This window comes from Leuresthes tenuis, unplaced genomic scaffold (genome assembly GCF_036924035.1).
Source record: "Leuresthes tenuis unplaced genomic scaffold, fLeuTen1.0.hap1 SCAF_4, whole genome shotgun sequence".
Taxonomy (NCBI): Eukaryota; Metazoa; Chordata; class Actinopteri; order Atheriniformes; family Atherinopsidae; genus Leuresthes; species Leuresthes tenuis.
The window spans coordinates 30,942,189-30,965,541 of NW_027325358.1; the positions used below are offsets into that span (position 1 = coordinate 30,942,189).

General features: G+C 42.3%; 3 non-coding genes across 3 annotated transcripts; all 3 read right to left on the minus strand.

Moving 5' to 3' along the window:
* Window positions 1-1,466: 1,466 nt before the first annotated feature.
* Window positions 1,467-1,657, minus strand: LOC140306302 (U2 spliceosomal RNA). Its single transcript, XR_011915622.1, has one exon. It is a non-coding gene; the product is annotated as a U2 spliceosomal RNA (small nuclear RNA).
* A 275-nt stretch (window positions 1,658-1,932) lies between these two features.
* On the minus strand, window positions 1,933-2,046 carry LOC140306384 (U5 spliceosomal RNA). The gene has a single exon (XR_011915697.1). It is a non-coding gene; the product is annotated as a U5 spliceosomal RNA (small nuclear RNA).
* A 388-nt stretch (window positions 2,047-2,434) lies between these two features.
* LOC140306105 (U2 spliceosomal RNA) lies at window positions 2,435-2,625 on the minus strand. The gene has a single exon (XR_011915464.1). It is a non-coding gene; the product is annotated as a U2 spliceosomal RNA (small nuclear RNA).
* Window positions 2,626-23,353: the final 20,728 nt, after the last annotated feature.

A 23,353-nucleotide genomic window follows, 5' to 3' on the forward strand; every position in this document is an offset into this window, starting at 1 on the left:
CAGACCTTGCTTTTCCTGCTTTTCACCAACTATATATATAACATTCACACCTTCTTGCAGCCGAACACTTCCGCTCCACCTTTTAGGTATCTATCACACCTTTTTTTTCACCGCATTTTATAGATTATGGTTGGAAATTCTCAACCACTCATCCGAAGACCTCTCCTCCCGCTTTTGTTAATATATTTGAACTTTAGTCAGACATTCACACCTACTTGCAGCCGAACACCACCTCTCTAGCTTTTGATGATGTATGGTCCGGCATTCTTACCGTTTCTAACACATTTTTCAGCAATTATGGTAGGACATTCACACCTTCTTGCAGCTGAACACCTCCTCTCCCACTTATGATCATGTGCGGATTGATTTTCGAAAATTTTCTTTCATGTTTTCTAGCAATTAAAAATGGACATTTAGACCTTCTTGCAGCTGAACACCTCCGCTCCTGCTTTTGATCATACATTGTCAGGCATTCGCACCTTGTCTTACCCGCTTTTTACAAAATTTAGTCGAACATTCACACCTTTTTGCAGCCGAACACAGTTTTTTGCAGCCGAATTTGGGCATTCGAACCTTTTCATACCCACTTTTTACCAACTATGGTCGGAAATTCACACCGTCTTACAGCGGAACACCTCCGCTCCCTCTTTTGATGGTGTATGTTCGAGCATTCGAACCTTTTCTTACCCGCTTTTTACAAACTATGCTCGGACATTCAAACCTTCTTGTAGCCGAACACATCCACTCCTGCTTTTGATGATGTATGGTTGGGCATTCAAACCTACTTGTTGCCCGCTTTTCATTAATTATGGGTGGACATTCACACCTTGTCGCAGCCAAACACCTCCGCTCCCTGTTTTGATCATGTATGGTTGGACATTCGCACCTTTTCTCACCCGCTTTTTGCAAACTATGGTCGGCCATTCACAGCTTCCTCTCCACCATACTTGTATGGTGGGATATTCACACCCACTTGCATCCGAAGACCTCCGCCCCCACTTTTGTTGATATTTAGCCGATCATTCGCACCTTACCCGCTTTTGGCAAACTATGGCCTTCTTGCAGCCAAAAACCTCTGATCTCGCTTTTGATGATGTAAGGTTGGGCATTCAGACCTTGCTTCACCTGCTTTTCACCAAATATAGTCGGACATTCACACCTTCTTGCAGCCGAACACTTCCGCTCCACCTTTTAGTTTTCTATGGGGCATTCACACCTTTTTTTACACCGCATTTTATAAAAACAACACGGGAACACCGTATTGAGGCTTTGTTCTGACTGCTCATTCGGTGTCGCGTTTCTTTCAAGCAATTCTCCCGGTTAGCCCGCACTCGGCTCGCTCCCAGAGCCGTGTTAAAGTCTGCTTCGCATTCACTCTCTTTTCTCAGCAGATTAAAAGAAAGTTTCATCTTAGGCTCCCTGAAACTTCCATCCTGCACCGCTGCTTGCTTTTTCACAAGAGCAGAGGAGAGCGCACCGTTCCCAGCGGCACTGCAGTACCGGGTCGATGCTTGGAGTGAACGGAGCAAGCTCCTTTTTCAACTCCTATTGATAAAAATCCATTTAATATGTAGTCCTCGCATAGAGGACATATCAGACATTAAACTGATAAGAACAGATACTACACTTGATCTTAGCCAAAAGGCCGAGAAGCGATAACTGTCCACTGGTTCACGTCCGAGGGCCCTTCCTGGCACAATGCGCACTTGTAGCGGTGTTCTTTTTATGGCCATAGTGTCACTTTGCACCTCCGCCCACCCGCTGCACTGAGCACTCTTCAACCCTTTTAAATGGTATAACTTTACACTACCGCACGCTCCAGCGAGCACCATTCAAGCAACATCGGCACAGTCGCAACAAGTAAGGCGACTCTACTCAGAGAAGTCACTCTGCACAGTAACAAGATTTCTTTTGCACAGACAGAAAGGGCTTCACCCGCAAAGGTAAAGCCTGCCAAAAATAGGAACAATTCATTAGTGCTGCTCTCCACGGGAGTCTTTAGTAAAAGGCGCAAGACTTGTACATTATGAAGAGAAACCAGTGTACGATTATCCATCACTGCGGGAGCAGGGCATCAGGCTAGTTGGCATAGCCACCTTCCCCATGGTGAGCTTTGCTTGGTTGAGACGCTTGCTCCCCCCCCTTGCTCCTCGGCTGACCAAGTAGGAACAATCGGGCCCTATTCGATGGCTGCCTTGTCTTTTACTCTGTGCAAAAGACAAGGCAGCCACAAACAACACGGGAACACCGTATTGAGGCTTTGTTCTGACTGCTCATTCGGTGTCGCGTTTCTTTCAAGCAATTCTCCCGGTTAGCCCGCACTCGGCTCGCTCCCAGAGCCGTGTTAAAGTCTGCTTCGCATTCACTCTCTTTTCTCAGCAGATTAAAAGAAACTTCCATCCTGCACCGCTGTTTGCTTTTTCACAAGAGCAGAGGAGAGCGCACTGTTCCCAGCGGCACTGCAGTACCGGGTCGATGCTTGGAGTGAACGGAGTAAGCTCCTTTTTCAACTCCTACTGATAAAAATCCATTTAATATGTAGTCCTCGCATAGAGGACATATCAGACATTAAACTGATAATAACAGATACTACACTTGATCTTAGCCAAAAGGCCGAGAAGCGATAACTGTCCACTGGTTCCCGTCCGAGGGCCCTTCCTGGCACAATGCGCACTTGTAGCGGTGTTCTTTTTATGGCCATAGTGTCACTTTGCACCTCCGCCCACCCGCTGCACTGAGCACTCTTCAGCCCTTTTAAATGGTATAACTTTACACTACCACACGCTCCAGCGAGCACCATTCAAGCAACAACTTTGCACTCCAGCTTCGAACATCGGCACAGTCGCAACAAGTAAGGCGACTCTACTCAGATAAGTCACTCTGCACAGTAACAAGATTTCTTTTGCACAGACAGAAAGGGCTTCATCCGCAAAGGTAAAGCCTGCCAAAAATAGAAACAACTCATTAGTGCTGCTCAACGTTGTACTTTGCAGTAAAAGAAAGAGCAAATCTAAAGTTTCAGGAATCCGAGAATAAGCTTACTTTCATGAGTTCTTCACGATTTCGGATTTTGCTATAAAATGAATTCCTTCACTCAAACTAAATTAAAACTGCTAAACCGCTAATCTGTTACATACAAGGCAGATGTCAAATTCACCGAAATAGGATCTAAGGGTATTTGGCCAATCGAGCTGTAGCAGCTTCGGTAAAAGAGTATAAGTTGAAGAGTTTGTGAATAAAGGTGTGCGCACACATAGTGAGTTGTAGGAAAATAGGCAGGGAGCAATGCCGGCTGGGGTATATGTTCTTGTATGTTGTCTGACTGTTTGATTTGAATGTGTTGTGTAAGTGTCCTGTTGAATGTTACATGTTTGGGCTTTGACACGCTTCACTGTGGTTGTTAACTGTGTGGTGTGTCCTGAAATGTTATATGTTTGGGCTGTGTGACATGCTTAATGCTTTTCAGTAGCAACCCACTTATTCATATATAGCAACTGACAACATAAGAAGTCCGGACATACTTTGATAGTAGTTGTAGAAGTATCCTTATTGATAATAGATAAACTAATTCATAGTGATAGAACAGTAGATGAACAGGTGCCTGCACATGTCTCATGAAAATAAAATGGGTGTATGATTGCTGACGGCAGAGCAATACTGCCAAACTTATGAGTTCTTGTGGCAAACTTGATTCAGTGTCTTGACGTGTATACGCTGTTTCGCTGACTTGTCACAAGAAACAAAGTGTGTTTGATAAGATCCGACCATTTTATTACGGGAGGATCAGTATGTATGGATTCTGATGTGACTGATAAACCCATTCGTATCTTAAGCATAATCTAATACGTGAGACAACGCCCTGGCACACAATCAAAAAAAAAAAAGAGAGAGAGCGGTTTTGTGTCCCCACAGTCCATAATGTAGAAAAGAGAGAAAAAAGCCTTTCTGATTTGGTGTGTGTGCTCACAGTGCAGAGTGTAGAGAAAAGAGAGAAAAGAAAGCCGTTTTGGTGTCACGGGTGTTGTGACTTACACACACACATTTCTGAATTGAGAAAGGAAATTATTTTAGAGAAAGCACTAGAGTTTAGATCCCACATTTGTTGATAGGCATTCATTTAATTTTTCTTTTAATCAGTTTTAAAGTGAATACTAACTGAGAAATGAAAAAGGTGAAGAGTTTAGAAGCTTGGTTCAAGAGCAAAACTTGGTTTATGATCAGCTGAGTCTCTAAACAGAACAGCAAAGGGCTTCATCGAACATTTAAAAAAGATTCAGATTGTTAGAATATCCAGAATTTATAGGAATGGTGGTGATTACTCTTATTTTCTAGAATGGAAATAACTGCACCATGTCTGTTTTATGAATTTAAGGGGCTAAAAAGTTTTGTTCTCGTTTTTCTATGATTAACCGAATGTATGTGAGAGTCCAAACAGACAGAAGGGTTACGGCCGAGCGCTGGACCTTCCAAAAAAGATGAGACAGGCTGGACCTGTGCCATACTAGTTAAGACCTGCCTGTGGATAACAGGTTCTTTAAACTCTCACACACACAAACTCACACACGTTTGCACACATACACCCACACACACACACATTCTTGAACTTGCTGCAAGATTAAACATTTGCATTAACTGACTCCAGCAACTCTGAGTCTCATTGAGAGACTTTTCTCAACAATTGGGTCCTCAAACCAGATCTCAACGTTTTTTCCGCTTTCCAGGGTCGGAGCTGAAACCGTGCACGAGGGAGTCCAGTACTCCTAATGAAAGACCCCCTGCTGAATTGCGGTAATTAGGGGCCAGTGTCCACTGAAAGGGGGAAAAAGGGACGAGATCGTACTTTTGAATCAATGGCCAGAAGCCATTGGCAGTGCAGGCATCAACAATAATGGTGTTATTTCACCCATTAACACTTAAGGTACCTCATGCAGTGGCTGTGATATGGTTACTTAACAAAATATCTTTACCAGACATCTCTCCTACATAACAGTTCTTCTTTCACAGCCACACCTTGTTGTCAAGAGATGTGCTACACTTAATCCATCCACACTGCTACCTACCCCACAGATGGAAAGCCTCATGATTGCATGTCAGAAATAACCATCAGTGTTTTACCCAGGCCAGACTTAACTGATATACGTTATGAAAATGCAGAAATAACTATATTTATTCAACAGGTCAAGCAAAAAACCCTGATGGCACAAATGCTACAGGATTTGCAGTAGTAACACTCCACCTGTCATCTGGTTGGAGTGGTGTGTTTTCTGTGGCTGGAAGGGCTGCTTTTACTTTCTGTGAAACTTGAGATAGAACAGTGGAAAGGTTTCGACAGTAAGACAACATAGCATCATCACAAACAGTTGTGGAAGGGAGGGGTCTGGTTACAGGTCCCAATCCCAGGTTAGGAGGTCTGCCAAATAAAATTTCAAATGGGCTGAGATTCACTTGAGCTCTGATTCTCATTCTCATGTAGGTAAGCACAATAGGTAATGCTTTTGTCCATGGCAGACCTGTTTCTTCACAACATTTGGCTAACTTGGACTTTAATGTACCATTTTCTCTTTCCACAGCACCTCCACTCTGTGGATGATAAGCACAATGTGTGCGCAAGGTTATTCCCAGGAATTTACCAACCTCAGTCAATGCAGTGTTTACAAAATGTGTGCCATTATCACTGCTGATCTTCTCTGGAATGCCCCATCTAGGAATGATTTCTGTTTAGCAGTGCTTTAGTCACTGCATTACTGTTTGCATGTTTTGCAGGGAAAACTTCAACCCATTTACTAAACACGTCCACTATTACTAGTGCATATTTCTTTCCTTCAGCTGGTGTGAGTTCAACAAAATCCATCATCAAATGTTCAAAAGGTTTCTCTGGTGGAGGGTGTGCAACTTGCGATGTGTGTAATGCCTTTCCTACATTATGTGTGGCACAAACCATACATGACTGACAGTATTTTTGCGCATATGAACTGAACCCTTTTGTGAACCACTGAGCAGTGAGTGCATTCAGCATCCCCCCTTTTGACACATGGTCCAACCCATGTGTCAATTTTGAAAAATGAGGAAAAAAATGTTTAGGTAGACAGGGTTTACCATTAGGTCCCATCCAAACACCATCCATATGAGTTGCACCCACAGAGGACCAAATGCGTCCAGAGGACCAAATTTCATCTGCAGAGGCAAAAGTTTGCAAAGCATGGAGATCTGTGAGGGAGTCTTCTGCCTGCAAAGAGAGGGAAGAGAAAACAGGAAAAGATTTAGCTGCTTGCTTAGCTGCAGCATCAGCTCTGGCATTGCCACAAGCAACAGGATCGTCTGAGTTAGTGTGAGCCGCACACTTACAGACCGAGATTGCTGTAGGCAAAAGGATCGCATCAAGAAGATCAGAAACCTGCTTGGAGTTCAGAATAGTTTTACCATCTGATTTAAGGAAATGCCTGTGTTTCCACAGCGCACCAAAGTCATGAACAACACCAAAAGCATATCTGGAATCTGTGTAAATAGTGACAGACTTACCAGCTGCCAACTTACAAGCTTCAGTAAGTGCAATAAGCTCAGTAGTTTGAGCAGAGAAATGTTTAGGAAGAGAACCAGACAACAAAGTGTCATGTGAAGAACATACTGCAAACCAAACACAGTTAGTACCTGTGGCTGGATCACGCAAAGCTGATCCATCTACAAAAAGAATCATGTCAGAGTTTGGAAGAGGAGTCTCTAAAAGATCAGGTCGGGGTGTACAAACTTGTTCCAAAACAGCTTCACAGTCATGAGGCTCCCCATCCTCAGGAGTCGGAAGCAAAGTAGCAGGATTCAGAACAGTACAACGTTTAACAGTGACATTTGGCATATCACAGAGGTGTATCTGAGCCAACGAGCAGTTGAAAGATGTGAAGTTTTCTGCTCGAGAAGAATAATGGCAACAGCATGAGGAACCAATACATACATCATCAAAAGCAGGAGTGGATGTGTTCGGCTAAAAGAAAGTTTGAATGTCCGACCATAGTTTGTAAAAAGCGGGTAAGAAAAGGTTCGAATGCCCGAACATAGACCATCAAAAGAGGGAGCGGAGGTGTTCCGCTGTAAGAAGGTGTAAATGTCCGACCATAGTTGGTAAAAAGCGGGTAAGAAAAGGTTAAAATACCCGACTGTACACAATCAATAGCGGGAGCGGAGTTGTTTGGCTACAAGAAGGTGTGAAAGTCCGACCACGGTTTGTAAAAAGCGGGTAAGAAAAGGTTCGAATGCCCGAATATATACCATCAAAAGTGGAAGTGGATGTGTTCGGCTGCAAGAAGGTGTGAACGTCCGACCAAAGTTTGTAAAAAGCAGTTAAGAAAAGGTTCGAATATCCAACCAAACATAATCAAAAGCGGGAGCAGAGCTGTTCGACTGCAAGTAGGTGTGAATGTCAGATCATAATTTGCAAAAAGCTGATGAGAAAGGGTGAGAATGTCCGGCTATACACCATCAAATGTGGGAGCGGAAGTGTTCGGCTGTGAGTAGGTGTGAATGTCCAACCATAATTGCTGAAAAATGTGTTAGAAGAGACTAGAATGCCGGACAAGACATCATCAAATGCGGGAGCGGAGTTGTTCGGCTGTGAGTAGGTGTGAATCTCCGAGCATAGTTTGTAAAAAGGGGGTAAGAATAGGTTCGAATGCCCGAACATACACTATCAAAACAGGGAGCTGAGGTGGCTCAGCTGCAAGGTGTGAATGTCTGACTATAGTTTGTAAATAAGGTGCGAATGCCCAACAATGTATAATCAAAAGAGGGAGCGGAGGTTTTCGGCTACAAGAAGGTTTGAATGTCCGACCATAGTTTGTAAAAAGCGGGTAAGAAAAGGCTCGAAAGCCCGACTATACACAATCAAAAGCGGGAGCGGGAGGTTTTCAGCTGCAAATCCTTCACTCAAACCAAGTGAAAACTGCTTTGTCCTTCATATTTATCAATTTCTAGATTGACTTCAACAAAGAACAACACTGGATTTTGCAGTAGAAGAAAGAGCAACACTGAAGGATCAGTAATCCGAGAATAAGCTTATTTTCATACGTTCTGCATGATTTGGGATTTTATGTATAAAATGAATTCCTTCACTCAAACCAAGTTAAAACTGCTTTGTCCTTCATATTTATCAATGTCTAGATCGACTTCAACAAAGAACAACATTGTATTTTGCAGTAGAAGAAAAAGCAACACTGAAGGATCAGGAATCCGAGAATAAGCTTCTTTTCATACGTTCTGCATGATTTGGGATTTTATGTATAAAATTAATTCCTTCACTCAAACCAAGTGAAAACTGCTTTGTCATATTTTTCAGCAAGTATGGTCGGACATTCACACCTACTCACAGCCGAACACCTCCGCTCCCGCATTTGATGGTGTATAGTCGGGCATTCTCACCATTTCTCATCAGGTTTTTACAAATTATGATCTGACATTCACACCTGCTTTTGATGTTGTATGGTTGGGCATTCGCACCTTTTTTTTACCCATTTTTCAGGAATTATGGGTGGACATTCACACCATCTTGCAGCTGAACACCTTCTCTCCCGCATATGATCATGTGCGGTTTGATATTCGAAAATTTTCTTTCATGTTTTTTAGCAATTATTGATGGACATTCAGACCTTCTTGCAGCTGAACACCTCTGCTCCCGCTTTTGATGGTGTATAGTCGGGCTTTCGAGCCTTTTCTTCCCCGGTTTTTACAAATTATGGTTGGACATTCAGACCTTCTTGCAGCCGAAAACCTCCGCTCCCTCTTTTGATCATACATTGTCGGGCATTCGCACCTTGTCTTACCCGCTATTTACAAAACATGGTCGGACTTTCACACCTTCTTGTAGCCGAACACATTCGCTCCCGCTATTGATTGTGTACAGTCGGGTATTTTAACCTTTTCTAACCCACTTTTTACCAATTATGGTCGGACATTCACACCATCTTACAGCGGAACACCTCCGCTCCCTCTTTTGATGGTGTATGTTCGGGCATTCAAATTTTTTCTTACCCACTTTTTACAAACTATGGTCGGACATTCAAACCTTCTTGTAGCAGAACACATCCACTTCTTCTTTTGATGATGTATGGTTGGGCATTCGCACCTTTTCTTACCCATTTTTCAGGAATTATGGGTGGACATTCACACCTACTTGCAGTCGAAAAGCTCTGCTCCCTCTTTTGATGGTGTATGTTAGGGCATTCGCACCTTTTCTTACCTGCTTTTTACAAACTTTGGTCGGACGTTCACACCTTCTTGCAGCCGAACACCTCCGCTCCCTCTTTTGATGGTGTATGTTTGGGCATTCAAACCTTTTCTTACCCGCTTTTTACAAACTATGCTCGGACATTCACACCTTCTTGTAGCCGAACACATCCCTTCCCGCTATTGATTGTGTACAGTCGGACATTTTAACCTTTTCTTACCCGCTTTTTACCAACTACGGTCGGACATTCACACCTTCTTATGGCGGAACACCTCCGATCCCTCTTTTGATGGTGTATGTTCTGGCATTTGAACCTTTTCTTACCGGCTTTTTACAAACTATGCTCGGACATTCACACCTTCTTGCAGCGAAACACCTCCGCTCCCCCTTTTGATTGTGTATGTTCGGGCATTCGAACCTTTTCTTACCCGCCTTTTACAAACTATGGTCGGACATTCAAACCTTCTTGTGGCCGAACACATCCACTTCTGCTTTTGATGATGTATAGTTGGGCATTCACACCTTTTCTTACCCATTTTTCAGTAATTATTGATGGACATTCAGACCTTCTTGCAGCTGAACACCTCTGCTCCCGCTTTTGATGGTGTATAGTCGGGCTTTCGAGGCTTTTCTTCAACGGTGTTTACAAATTATGGTTGGAAATTCAGACCTTGCAGCCGAACACCTCCGCTCCCTCTTTTGATCATACATTGTCAGACATTCGCACCTTGTCTTACCCGCGTTTTACAAACCATGGTCGGACTTTCACACCTTCTTGTAGCCGAACACCTCCGCTCCCGCTATTGATTGTGTATAGTCGGCTATTTTAACCTTTTCTTACCCGCTTTTTACCAATTATGGTCGGACATTCACACCGTCTTACAGCGGAACACCTCCCCTCCCTCTTTTGATGGTGTATGTTCGGGCATTCAAACTTTTTCTTACCCACTTTTTACAAACTATGGTTGGACATTCAAACCTTCTTGTAGCAGAACACATCCACTTCTTCTTTTGATGATGTATGGTTGGGCATTCGCACCTTTTCTTACCCATTTTTCAGGAATTATGGGTGGACATTCACACCTACTTGCAGTCGAACAGCTCTGCTCCCACTTTTGATGGTGTATGTTCGGGCATTCGCACCTTTTCTTTCCTGCTTTTTACAAACTTTGGTCGGACGTTCACACCTTCTTGCAGCCGAACACCTCCGCTTCCGCTTTTGATGGTATATATTCGGGCATTCGAACCTTTTCTTACCCGCTTTTTACCAACTATGGTCGGACATTCGCATCATCTTACAACGGAACACCTCCGCTCCCTCTTTTGATGGTGTATGTTCGGGCATTCGCACCTTTTCTTACCTGCTTTTTACAAACTTTGGTCGGACGTTGACACCTTCTTGCAGCCGAACACCTCAGCTTCCGCTTTTGATGGTATATATTCGGGCATTCGAACCTTTTCTTACCCGCTTTTTACCAACTATGGTCGGACATTCGCACCATCTTACAGCGGAACACCTCTTCTCCCTCTTTTGATGATGAATGGTCCGGCATTCTTACCTTTTCTAACACATTTTTCAGCAATTATTGTCGGTCATTCACACCTTTCTCATCAGCTTTTTGCAAATTATGATCTGACATTCACACCTACTTGCAGCCGAACACCTCGGCTTCCGCTTTTGATGGTGTATATTTTGGCATTTGAACCTTTTCTTACCCGCTTTTTACAAACCATGGTCGGACTTTCACACCTTCTTTTAGCCGAACAACTCCGCTCCCGCTATTGATTGTGTAGAGTCGGGTATTTTAACCTTTTCTTACCCGCTTTTTACCAACTATGGTCGGACATTCACACCTTCTTACAGCGGAACACCTCCGCTCCCTCTTTTGATGGTGTATGTTCGGGCATTCAAACTTTTTCTTACCCACTTTTTACAAACTATGGTCGGACATTCAAACCTTCTTGTAGCAGAACACATCCACTTCTTCTTTTGATGATGTATGGTTGGGCATTCGCACCTTTTCTTACCCATTTTTCAGGAATTATGGGTGGACATTCACACCTACTTGCAGTCGATCAGCTCTGCTCCCTCTTTTGATGGTGTATGTTCGGGCATTCGCACCTTTTCTTACCTGCTTTTTACAAACTTTGGTCGGACGTTCACACCTTCTTGCAGCCGAACACCTCCGCTTCCGCTTTTGATGGTATATATTCGGGCATTCGAACCTTTTCTTACCCGCTTTTTACCAACTATGGTCGGACATTCGCATCATCTTACAGCGGAACACCTCCGCTCCCTCTTTTGATGGTATATATTCGGGCATTCGAACCTTTTCTTACCCGCTTTTTACCAACTATGGTCGGACATTCGCACCATCTTACAGCGGAACACCTCTTCTCCCGCTTTTGATGATGAATGGTCCGGCATTCTTACCTTTTCTAACACATTTTCCAGCAATTATTGTCGGTCATTCACACCTTTCTCATCAGATTTTTGCAAATTATGATCTGACATTCACACCTACTTGCAGCCAAACACCTCGGCTTCCGCTTTTGATGGTGTATATTTTGGCATTCAAACCTTTTCTTACCCGCTTTTTACAAACCATGGTCGGACTTTCACACCTTCTTTTAGCCGAACAACTCCGCTCCCGCTATTGATTGTGTAGAGTCGGGTATTTTAACCTTTTCTTACCCACTTTTTACAAACTATGCTCGGACATTCACACCTTCTTGCAGCGAAACACCTCCGCTCCCTCTTTTGATTGTGTATGTTCGGGCATTCAAACCTTTTCTTACCCGCCTTTTACAAACTATGGTCGGACATTCAAACCTTCTTGTGGCTGAACACATCCACTTCTGCTTTTGATGATGTATAGTTGGGCATTCACACCTTTTCTTACCCATTTTTCAGTAATTATTGGTGGACATTCAGACCTTCTTGCAGCTGAACACCTCTGCTCCCGCTGTTGATGGTGTATAGTCGGGCTTTCGAGGCTTTTCTTCAACGGTGTTTACAAATTATGGTTGGAAATTCAGACCTTGCAGCCGAACACCTCCGCTCCCTCTTTTGATCATACATTGTCGGGCATTCGCACCTTTTCTTACCCGCGTTTTACAAACCATGGTCGGACTTTCACACTTTCTTGTAGCCGAACAACTCCGCTCCCACTATTGATTGTGTACAGTCGGGTATTTTAACCTTTTCTTACCCGCTTTTTACCAATTATGGTCGGACATTCACACCGTCTTACAGCGGAACACCTTCGCTCCCAGTTTTGATGGTGTATGTTCGGGCATTCGAACTTTTTCTTACCCACTTTTTACAAACTATGGTCGGACATTCAAACCTTCTTGTAGCAGAACACATCCATTTCTTCTTTTGATGATGTATGGTTGGGCATTCGCACCTTTTCTTACCCATTTTTCCGGAATTATGTGTGGACATTCACACCTACTTGCAGTCGAACAGCTCTGCTCCCTCTTTTGATTATGTTTGGTTGGATATTCGAACCTTTTCTTAACTGCTTTTTACAAACTTTGGTCGGACGTTCACACCTTCTTGCAGCCGAACACCTCCGCTTCCGCTTTTGATGGTATATATTCGGGCATTCGAACCTTTTCTTACCCGCTTTTTACCAACTATGGTCGGACATTCGCACCATCTTACAGTGGAACACCTCCGCTCCCTCTTTTGATGGTGTGTGTTCGGGCATTCGCACCTTTTCTTACCCGCTTTTTACAAACTATGCTCGGACATTCAAACCCTCTTGTAGCCAAACACATCCACTCCTGCTTTTGTTGATGTATGGTTGGGCATTCGAACCTACTTGTTGCCCGCTTTTCATTAATTATGGGTGGACATTCACACCTTGTCGCAGCCAAACACCTCCGCTCCCTGTTTTGATCATGTATGGTTGGACATTCGCACCTTTTCTCACCCGCTTTTTGCAAACTATGGTCGGCCATTCACAGCTTCCTCTCCACCATACTTGTATGGTGGGATATTCACACCCACTTGCATCCGAAGACCTCCGCCCCCACTTTTGTTGATATTTAGTCGGTCATTCACACCTTACCCGTTTTCTTGCAGCCAAACCCCTCTGATCTCATTTTTGATGATGTAAGATTGGGCATTAAGACCTTGCTTTTCCTGCTTTTCACCAACTATAGACGGACATTCACACCTTCTTGCAGCCGAACACTTCCGCTCCACCTTTTAGGTTTCTATCACACCTTTTTTTCACCGCATTTTATACATTATGGTTGGAAATTCTCAACCACTCATCCGAAGACCTCTCCTCCCGCTTTTGTTAATATATTTGAACTTTAGTCAGACATTCACACCTACTTGCAGCCGAACACCACCTCTCTAGCTTTTGATGATGTATGGTCCGGCATTCTTACCGTTTCTAACACATTTTTCAGCGAAGTAGACTTTAACACGGCTCTGGGAGCGAGCCGAGTGCGGGCTAACCAGGAGAATTGCTTGAAAGAAACGCGACACCGAATGAGCGGTCAGAACAAAGCCTCAATACAGTGTTCCTGTGGTGTTTTTATAAAATGCCGTGAAAAAAAAGGTGTGAATGCCCCGTAGAAAACTAAAACTAAAAACTAAAAGGTTCGGCTTTATTTGGTGAAAAGCAGGTGAAGCAAGGTCTGAATGCCCAACCTTACATCATCAAAAGCGAGATCAGAGGTTTGGCCATAGTTTGCCAAAAGCGGGTAAGGTGCGAATGACTGACTAAATATCATCAAAAGAGGGAGCAGAGCTGTTCGACTGCAAGTAGGTGTGAATGTCCACACATAATTCCGGAAAAATGGGTAAGAAAAGGTGCGAATGCCCAACCATACATCATCAAAAGAAGAAATGGATGTGTTCTGCTACAAGAAGGTTTGAATGTCCGAGCATAGTTTGTAAAAAGCGGGTAAGAAAAGGTTCGAATGCTCGAACATACACCATCAAAAGAGGGAGCGGAGGTGTTCCGCTGTAAGACGGTGTGAATTTCCGACCATAGTTGGTAAAAAGTGGGTATGAAAAGGTTCGAATGCCCAAATTCGGCTGCAAAAAACTGTGTTCGGCTGCAAAAAGGTGTGAATGTTCGACTAAATTTTGTAAAAAGCGGGTAAGACAAGGTGCGAATGCCTGACAATGTATGATCAAAAGCAGGAGCGGAGGTGTTCAGCTGCAAGAAGGTCTAAATGTCCATTTTTAATTGCTAGAAAACATGAAAGAAAATTTTCGAAAATCAATCCGCACATGATCATAAGTGGGAGAGGAGGTGTTCAGCTGCAAGAAGGTGTGAATGTCCTACCATAATTGCTGAAAAATGTGTTAGAAACGGTAAGAATGCCGGACCATACATCATCAAAAGCTAGAGAGGTGGTGTTCGGCTGCAAGTAGGTGTGAATGTCTGACTAAAGTTCAAATATATTAACAAAAGCGGGAGGAGAGGTCTTCGGATGAGTGGTTGAGAATTTCCAACCATAATCTATAAAATGCGGTGAAAAAAAAGGTGTGATAGATACCTAAAAGGTGGAGCGGAAGTGTTCGGCTGCAAGAAGGTGTGAATGTTATATATATAGTTGGTGAAAAGCAGGAAAAGCAAGGTCTGAATGCCCAATCTTACATAATCAAAAGCGAGATCAGAGGTGTTTGGCGGCAAGAAAACGGGTAAGGTGTGAATGACCGACTAAATATCTTCGGATGCAAGTGGGTGTGAATATCCCACCATACAAGTATGGTGGAGAGGAAGCTGTGAATGGCCGACCATAGTTTGCAAAAAGCGGGTGAGAAAAGGTGCGAATGTCCAACCATACATGATCAAAACAGGGAGCGGAGGTGTTTGGCTGCGACAAGGTGTGAATGTCCACCCATAATTAATGAAAAGCGGGCAACAAGTAGGTTCGAATGCCCAACCATACATCATCAAAAGCAGGAGTGGATGTGTTCGGCTACAAGAATGTTTGAATGTCCGAGCATAGTTTGTAAAAAGCGGGTAAGAAAAGGTTCGAATGCCCGAACATACACCATCAAAAGAGGGAGCGGAGGTGTTCCGCTGTAAGACGGTGTGAATGTCCGACCATAGTTGGTAAAAAGTGGGTATGAAAAGGTTCGAATGCCCAAATTCGGCTGCAAAAAACTGTGTTCGGCTGCAAAAAGGTGTGAATGTTCGACTAAATTTTGTAAAAAGCGGGTAAGACAAGGTGCGAATGCCTGACAATGTATGATCAAAAGCGGGAGCGGAGGTGTTCAGCTGCAAGAAGGTCTAAATGTCCATTTTTAATTGCTAGAAAACATGAAAGAAAATTTTCGAAAATCAATCCGCACATGATCATAAGTGGGAGAGGAGGTGTTCAGCTGCAAGAAGGTGTGAATGTCCTACCATAATTGCTGAAAAATGTGTTAGAAACGGTAAGAATACCGGACCATACATCATCAAAAGCTAGAGAGGTGGTGTTCGGCTGCAAGTAGGTGTGAATGTCTGACTAAAGTTCAAATATATTAACAAAAGCGGGAGGAGAGGTCTTCGGATGAGTGGTTGAGAATTTCCAACCATAATCTATAAAATGCGGTGAAAAAAAAGGTGTTATAGATACCTAAAAGGTGGAGCGGAAGTGTTCGGCTGCAAGAAGGTGTGAATGTTATATATATAGTTGGTGAAAAGCAGGAAAAGCAAGGTCTGAATGCCCAATCTTACATCATCAAAAGCGAGATCAGAGGTGTTTGGCGGCAAGAAAACGGGTAAGGTGTGAATGACCGACTAAATATCAACAAAAGTGGGGGCGGAGGTCTTCGGATGCAAGTGGGTGTGAATATCCCACCATACAAGTATGGTGGAGAGGAAGCTGTGAATGGCCGACCATAGTTTGCAAAAAGCGGGTGAGAAAAGGTGCGAATGTCCAACCATACATGATAAAAACAGGGAGCGGAGGTGTTTGGCTGCGACAAGGTGTGAATGTCCACCCATAATTAATGAAAAGCGGGCAACAAGTAGGTTCGAATGCCCAACCATACATCAACAAAATCAGGAGTGGATGTGTTTGGCTACAAGAAGGTTTGAATGTCCGAGCATAGTTTGTAAAAAGCGGGTAAGAAAAGGTGCGAATGCCCGACAAAGTATGATCAAAAGAGGGAGTGGAGGTTTTCGGCTACAAGAAGGTTTGAATGTACGACCATAGTTTGTAAAAAGCGGGTAAGAAAAGGTGCGAATGCCCGAACATACACCATCAAAAGAGGGAGCGGAGGTGTTCCACTGAAAGACGGTGTGAATGTCCGACCATAGTTGGTAAAAAGCGGGTAAGAAAAGGTTCGAATGCCCGAATATATACCATCAAAAGCGGAAGCGGAGGTGTTCGGTTGTAAGAAGTTGTGAACGTCCGAATTTAGTCGACATAGTGAGTTGTAGGAAAATAGGCAGGGAGCAATGCCGGCTGGGGTATATGTTCTTGTATGTTGTCTGACTGTTTGATTTGAATGTGTTGCGTAAGTGTCCTGTTGAATGTTACATGTTTGGGCTTTGACACGCTTCACTGTGGTTGTTAACTGTGTGGTGTGTCCTGAAATGTTATATGTTTGGGCTGTGTGACATGCTTAATGCTTTTCAGTAGCAACCCACTTATTCATATATAGCAACTGACAACATAAGAAGTCCGGACATACTTTGATAGTAGTTGTAGAAGTATCCTTATTGATAATAGATAAACTAATTCATAGTGATAGAACAGTAGATGAACAGGTGCCTGCACATGTCTCATGAAAATAAAATGGGTGTATGATTGCTGACGGCAGAGCAATACTGCCAAACTTATGAGTTCTTGTGGCAAACTTGATTCAGTGTCTTGACGTGTATACGCTGTTTCGCTGACTTGTCACAAGAAACAAAGTGTGTTTGATAAGATCCGACCATTTTATTACGGGAGGATCAGTATGTATGGATTCTGATGTGACTGATAAACCCATTCGTATCTTAAGCATAATCTAATACGTGAGACAACGCCCTGGCACACAATCAAAAAAAAAAAAGAGAGAGAGCGGTTTTGTGTCCCCACAGTCCATAATGTAGAAAAGAGAGAAAAAAGCCTTTCTGATTTGGTGTGTGTGCTCACAGTGCAGAGTGTAGAGAAAAGAGAGAAAAGAAAGCCGTTTTGGTGTCACGGGTGTTGTGACTTACACACACACATTTCTGAATTGAGAAAGGAAATTATTTTAGAGAAAGCACTAGAGTTTAGATCCCACATTTGTTGATAGGCATTCATTTAATTTTTCTTTTAATCAGTTTTAAAGTGAATACTAACTGAGAAATGAAAAAGGTGAAGAGTTTAGAAGCTTGGTTCAAGAGCAAAACTTGGTTTATGATAAGCTGAGTCTCTAAACAGAACAGCAAAGGGCTTCATCGAACATTTAAAAAAGATTCAGATTGTTAGAATATCCAGAATTTATAGGAATGGTGGTGATTACTCTTATTTTCTAGAATGGAAATAACTGCACCATGTCTGTTTTATGAATTTAAGGGGCTAAAAAGTTTTGTTCTCGTTTTTCTATGATTAACCGAATGTATGTGAGAGTCCAAACAGACAGAAGGGTTACGGCCGAGCGCTGGACCTTCCAAAAAAGATGAGACAGGCTGGACCTGTGCCATACTAGTTAAGACCTGCCTGTGGATAACAGGTTCTTTAAACTCTCACACACACAAACTCACACACGTTTGCACACATACACCCATACACACACACATTCTTGAACTTGCTGCAAGATTAAACATTTGCATTAACTGACTCCAGCAACTCTGAGTCTCATTGAGAGACTTTTCTCAACAATTGGGTCCTCAAACCAGATCTCAACGTTTTTTCCGCTTTCCAGGGTCGGAGCTGAAACCGTGCACGGGGGAGTCCAGTACTCCTAATGAAAGACCCCCTGCTGAATTGCGGTAATTAGGGGCCAGTGTCCACTGAAAGGGGGAAAAAGGGACGAGATTGTACTTTTGAATCAATGGCCAGAAGCCATTGGCAGTGCAGGCATCAACAATAATGGTGTTATTTCACCCATTAACACTTAAGGTACCTCATGCAGTGGCTGTGATATGGTTACTTAACAAAATATCTTTACCAGACATCTCTCCTACATAACAGTTCTTCTTTCACAGCCACACCTTGTTGTCACACTGCTACCTACCCCACAGATGGAAAGCCTCATGATTGCATGTCAGAAATAACCATCAGTGTTTTACCCAGGCCAGACTTAACTGATATACGTTATGAAAATGCAGAAATAACTATATTTATTCAACAGGTCAAGCAAAAAACCCTGATGGCACAAATGCTACAGGATTTGCAGTAGTAACAGAAACTGAAGTTTTCTTAAAACAACCACTACCAAAAAATTACTCTGTTCAAGCAGTCGAATTGGTAGCTTTAACTGAAGCTTGTAAATTAAATAACAAAAAGGTTGTTAACGTTTACACTGACAGTCAGTATGCCTTCTCAACTGTACATGTGTTAACACAGCATTGGAAAAACAGGTATGTTGACATCCACAGCTAAATGTATAAACTACAAATATTTTAGCATTATTAGATGTTATTCAATTGCCATCTACAATAGACTCGTATGAATGACCGGAAGGAAAACCATACTGCCAAAGAATTTGTTTAAATATGCTGCAGTATTGAGCCACGCACCATGTCATGTCTCAACAGGAGGGATGGAAGCAATAATGAACAAGGTTTTTACAGCATATGGTTTTACTAATTATTGAATTTTTTTTTTTAGAATAAATAAATGAATAAAGTTTTGTCTAGCAGGTCAAATATGTGCAAAATACATTCCACAGGGCAATCTAAGACCAAAACGAAGATAATTCCCTAAGCCAGTGTATCTTTTTCAACATATTTGTTTGGATTTCATTATTTCATTATTGTGTAGATTTCATTGAACTAAATTAATGTTAAGGGAAACGATTCTGCTCAGTGACAACAGAGGTTTTTACCAAATGGTCTGAAATATTTCCATGTGCACAAGCAGATGCACTCTCAGTAGCAAAATCACGCGTAAAATAACTCATTTCTAGATTTGAAATTCCTGAAAAGATCTTCAGTGATAATTTGACACACTTTGTAAACTATGTCATCTCACTGATGGCAAAGAACTTAAAATAGATCTTAGAAACCACTGTGATATAGAAGGTTTCGCTAACACATTGGAATTGTTTTACTATTTACATATGCATGTGCAGTGAAGAATTGCTTGCTGCTGATAAATGCAAAGAAGAACAGCTTACACATAGATGCTCACATATAGGCTGCTGAATGCAATGAAGACCTGCTTATCCAGTAAAGTTCAATGTCAATGTGTAATATTCAATTAGGATTTGCAAAACAGTGAAGTTAAACAATGAATGGGTCCATAGTCGGTATGAGAAGACTACAGGAATATTTACCTGGGTGTACGTTCAAACAGAGATGAGAAAATTGCGATAAATTATTGTTTGTTTGTTTGTTAGTATGTATATGAATGTTATGTGTATAAACTGTGTTGAGTTGTAGTTACTCAGTAGTGTCTCAGTGAAACAACCGACGGGGGAAGCCTTGCGGTGACAACAAAAGCAGTGTTTTACTGATCAGTCAAGTTGCTCCAGTGTACTCCATACAAACTGGTTGGCTACTGAAGGGATAGAAAATGGGGAATACTTGTTTTAAAGCAAACAAGGAATTAGATGGGAAAAATACATGTTTTAACGGGACCCAGACAATATTATATAGATGTCGCCACTGAAGTAAAGAACATTTACGTGGGATGGTGTGAGGGTCCTCGTTTGGCTGACGTTCGCTGATATGCTCGCCATGCTCAGAACCAAGTTGAGACGCGTAAGACAACCAAAAGGGACAAGTGTGAAAAGGAGCTGCATTTGGCAACCATGACCATGTATTACGCAGTTGGTGTAAACAGAGGACGAGGCCGAAGTCGAAGACGTGGACGTGTGGGAGAGGAGGTCGAAATGGGCCACGCCAGAGCTATGATCCGAATATTTGTTTTTACTGTGGCCAGACTGGACACTGGAAGAAGGACTGTCCACAGCTGAAAAGTGATGAAATTGGGCAAAAGACTGACTGAGGGTGGGAGGCAGGTTCTGGACGTCACGCGGCAGCGGAGCCTCCACTAATGGGTGATAGCACAAACACACTCACACATTTTTCCTGCTCTGTGTAGTGAAGCAACGCTTGCCGACTGTGATTCACGTAGTAAAGTTTTGCATGCTATTTCCGTCCTAGAGCAAAGATATTTCTCTCAGAATATAGGAACTTATGTTCATCAGTAGTGACGTCAGGGGAGTTTGATTGTCCTCCAAAGTTAAGTGGAAACCACGTTTACTGTATGTCTGCATCAGGCCAGGTTGTGAAGGAGAAAATGACAATGCCCATTGCGTGTTGTCACTGAGCTCTCCTTCAAACACTCATTTTTGTTATCAGAGTTGTGTCCCATTAACCTGATGGGCTGTGATCTCATGTGTAAATTAGGCATTATTTTAACTTCTACACCAGAGGGTGTTAAGGTTATGTTACAGCCTGACAAAGTTTTCACAGCAGTGCAGTTTGATTCATCGGCACTTACATATGCTTATGAGTGGAAACTTCCCAGCTCTCCTTTTTCACAACAACTAGTGGAAGAAGCAAAAGCGTTAGTTTCACCCCTTTCTGATTTCATGCAACCTACTGATTTGCACTGCACATCACACATTTCTTTGGGGCCTGACAATGACTATGAGAAGAAGTGAAAAAATATGTGCGCCTACTTTATTGACTCCAGAGCACTTCGATTTTTTTAATGTTTGTGGTACTCGCCCTCACATTTCCTTGGCCAAACGTACACACAGGCAGTGACAAGGTGTGGGAGAGTTTGTTGCTACATGTCAGAAAGAAATGGAGTGGACCGTTTCACCTGCTGATCCAAATTTGATGTTTTCTGAACGATTGTCAGCATACAAAAAAACATTTTTGAGTACAATGCATTGTCAAAGAACTGTGGACTTAATTCCTACCACAGAATCACATTTTGAAGCATGTTTTTTATCTGAAACAGATTTGTCTTCGATACCCATGTTGGCTGAAGTGCCCAATGATCTTTGGGCTAAGAGCAAATATGATGTGGGGTTGATAAAAGGCTGTGAACCAGTAATTGTCACCCCTAAATCAGACTTTTGTCCATGTAAAAAACAATACCCTTTTAAGCCTGAAGCAATTAAAGGGATTAAACCTGTTTTTCAATCTTTTCAGAAAACAGGCGTTATTGTTCCTTTTGAAAATTCACCTGTGCTTACTCCATTGATTCCTGTTAAAAAGATTAAAGATGCTGGCCAGCCAGATGAATGGCGTTTTGTACAGGACCTCCAAGCGGTGAATGCTGCAGTTCAGCCACATGCTCCTACTGTGCCCAACCCACACACTATTTTGTCTCAAATTACATCAGATGCACAGTTTTTCTCAGTGGTTGACTTGTCGCCAGTGCACCCTGATAGCCCATTTTGGTTTGCTTTTTAGTTTGAAGGGAGATCTTGGACTTTTACCCGGTTATGCCAGGGGTACTGTGAAAGTCCCACTATTTACAATGCTGCCCTCAAAGCTAGTCTGGATTAACTTCAATCAACCACAGGCTCTGCTCTTTTGCAGTATGTGGATGACATCCTTTTATGTAGTCCATCTAAACAACAGTGTGAAAAAGACCAAATGACTCAAATAACTTTCTTGCTTTCAAAATTTTTCCTCTAGTGACGCTGACTTAGAGAGGGATGAAGATAATCATGTTTAATTGTTCATGTTTTGATTGTTTATCATTGGACCCTTTATTACTATGATGCCTCCATTTTAAACTCATGTTGTGTGCAAATGCAGGCTGATGTTTTACAGATAAAGTTATTATTTTCCTTGTTTCTTTTGGGTTGATTAATATAATGGTATTATTAGTTAAAACTGCTTTGTACTTCATATTTATCCATGTCTAAATAGCTTTAAACAAAAACAAACGTAGTACTTTTCAGGATAGGAAACAACAACACTAAATTTTTTCAGGAATCCAAGAATAAGCTTCTTTTCACGAGTTCTACACAATTCCGGATTTTGATATAAAATTAATTCCTTCACTCAAACCAAGTTAAAACTGCTTTGTCCTTCATATTTATCCATGTCTAAATAGCTTTAAACAAAAAAGAACGTTGTACTTTGCAGGATAGGAAAGAACAACACTAAACCTTTAGGAATCCGAGAATAAGCTTATTTTCACGAGTTCTACACAATTTCAGATTTTGTTATAAAATGAATTCCTTCACTCAAACCAAGTTAAAACTGCTTTGTCCTTCATATTTTTGCATGTCTAAATAGGTTTCAGGCATAAAATTCTTCATATTACCCTGTATGTGAAAGAAGCATACTTGTGATGGAGCAATACACTCCTTTTGGGTAACCTAAACTGATGGTTGGGGAGGAAAGTTAGAAGAACAATCAACTATCAACCAAAGACAGATGACGTGATGAGCGGGCAATATAACTGTGTGTTTTTACTTCAGTGGTCAGAGCAACTCTGTATTATGTACTGTGTTGTTCTCTCTTTCAAGATATTATTATTAAAGCCTCTTATCTCCTCAGAAGAAAATAACTGACTCTGTGCGTTACTAAATTTCCACCACAATTTTGGCGTCACGAACAGGATCCCTCGACTGGTGTCTCTGGACCGGATCGCAGTGCATGGCCAGCCTGGACTGAAGTAGCTGTTCCAGCCTCATACCTCCAAGGCCTTTTCTGAGAGAGAGGACTGGCAGGTCCTTTTCCTGAATACCAGCGCTGGGATCATTTTTGAAATATGATAGTCTGAGACGATAGGACTGCTTTTTAGTTTTTATTTGAATAAAAGAGGGTTTCCCGGTTGTGTCATTAGTGAGACAGAGATTTCATGGGTAAGTGAAACTTTTGAAGCAGTCCGAAGAAGTGTGAAGTACTCCGAAGAAGTGTGAGTACAGATTAAGGTCCTCATTGGAGACGTCCTTTGAGTAAAGGAATATATTTCCCCATTCCAAGTCTGAGAATGGGAAACAGTAGGTCTCAGACTTTTGACCCTACCGTTAGAAATAAGAAAATTAGAAGAAAAGTTTTG